The sequence below is a fragment of the Tenrec ecaudatus genome, chromosome 4, assembly GCF_050624435.1.
Source record: "Tenrec ecaudatus isolate mTenEca1 chromosome 4, mTenEca1.hap1, whole genome shotgun sequence".
Classification (NCBI taxonomy): Eukaryota; Metazoa; Chordata; class Mammalia; order Afrosoricida; family Tenrecidae; genus Tenrec; species Tenrec ecaudatus.
In genome coordinates, this window is record NC_134533.1 from 62,030,000 (window position 1) to 62,032,014 (window position 2,015).

A 2,015-nucleotide genomic window follows, 5' to 3' on the forward strand; every position below is an offset into this window, starting at 1 on the left:
TTATTCGGTTGGTAGCTTGTCTTTGAACTCCTTTGGTAGTCTTTGGATGAATTTTTATGTGTTCTCATTTATTTTGCCCTTTGCTGTTTGTGCTTTTGTGAGTATGTTGAATAATCTGGTGTTGAAAGCCAAACCTGACAGTGTTGCCCCTGTTTATTCATGCTTCTAAAATTGTTTGGTTTTAGTTTGCAATTTAGGTCCTGAATTCATTTTGAATTTGTTTCAGTGTATGAGGTGAGACATGGGGCCTATTTTATTTTCAGCATGTGGAAATCCAATTAAAAAATCATTTTATTGGGGGCTCTTACAATTTTCCCAGCACCGTTTATTGACAAGATTCTTGTTTTCCTATCGAATGGATTTAATATCCTTGTCAAAATTATCTAACCATGGATGTGTGTGGGTTTATTTCTGGACTCGCAATTCTACTCCATAAATCTGTGTGTCTGTTGTTATATCAGTACCAGATTGTTTTTATTACTGTAAAGAAAGCTGTTGGAATTTTGAGGAGGAGTCTGTTGAACCTATAGATCACTTTGAGTAGTATTGACATTGGAGCAATATTGTCCTCCAATCCATGAACATGGAACACCTTTCCATTCATTTATGTCATCTTTAATCTCTCAGTCATGTTTCAGTTTTCATTGTAAAAGTATGAACAGGCAAATTTTGATTGGAAAAAAGGAATTTCTGCTCTCCTGTGGAATTGCCAGTACTGTTCACTGCTGCTGACTTCTTCTCCCAGAACAGAAGCCACCGACCTCCCCTCAATCCCATTGCAGGCCCTCGATCAATCCCAGATGGACTCTGGCTCTCCTTGCCCGTTTATAGTGAAAGGTCCTGAGACCCAAATTCCGCTGTGCTTGGCTGTAGTTTCTGCTCCTACCCCTCCCTCGGTCTGTGGCCTGACCGCTAGTCTTCTCTTCCCAAATCCTGAACTTCACATGCTCCAGATGGGCCCGTATCTCCTGTGCATCTCGGCCCACTCCTCACTGCTTTCAAAACTCTCCTAAACTTTTACTCAATGTCCATGACCTTAACCCCATTCCTCTTCTCTCAGTCTTTCAGCCTTCTCCCCATCTTACTACTTCTGCCCAGCCAGAATCTACAGTCCCTCTCACATTGACATAACAGCACCTAGAACCTGCCTCATTCCCTCTAACTTGCTGAAACTCCCCACTATCTTGGCCCCAGTCCTGCCTTTCGGTTCTGGCTAGACCGGAGCATGTGTACAGGTAGTGATAAGAGCTCAGGACAAAGGGAATCCAGGAACAGAAACGGGAGTATCGATACCAGAAGGGAAGGGGAGATGGGAGGAGGGGGCAGAAGAGGGAACCAATCACAATGATTAATGCATAATTTTCTCCTGCACCCCCAGGGAGGATGAACAACAGAAAAGTGGGTGAAGGGAGACAGCTGGTGTAAGATATGAAAATAATTTATAATTTATTGAGGGTTCACGAAAGTGGGAGGATGTAGGAAGGAGGGGGAAAAGACAAGCTGATACCATGGGCTCAAATAGAAAGTAAATGTTTAAAAAATGATGATGGCAACATATGCACAAATATTCTTGATACAATTGATGCATGGATTGTTATAAAAACTGTAAGAGCCCCCCCCCCCCACCAATAAAATCTTTAAAAAAAAAGAAACTAGGCGGATGCTGAGGACATATAAATGGCATCAGACTGCAAGATTTAAAATTTTACTCGGGGCGGGGAGACCTGTGCTTGCCTATAGGCTATGTGACACAGGCAACCAAGGAGAGGGAGAAGAAGAGGGATGCACGATGGAGCAAAGTCTTGAGGGATATAGTAAAGGCTCCATGCCATAGGGAAGAAGATGAGAGCCAGAGGAGAGGGACAAATACATGGGAGGCGGAGCAAACGGACAAGGGACCCTGCTGTGAAGTAGGCAGGAGGCCAGTCACTTGCTAAAGAAAGGATGAAGAGCCTGGAAGGGAAAGCTCAGTAACAATACCTAAAAGAGCTTCCAGTGGATATTTAGTGCTCATC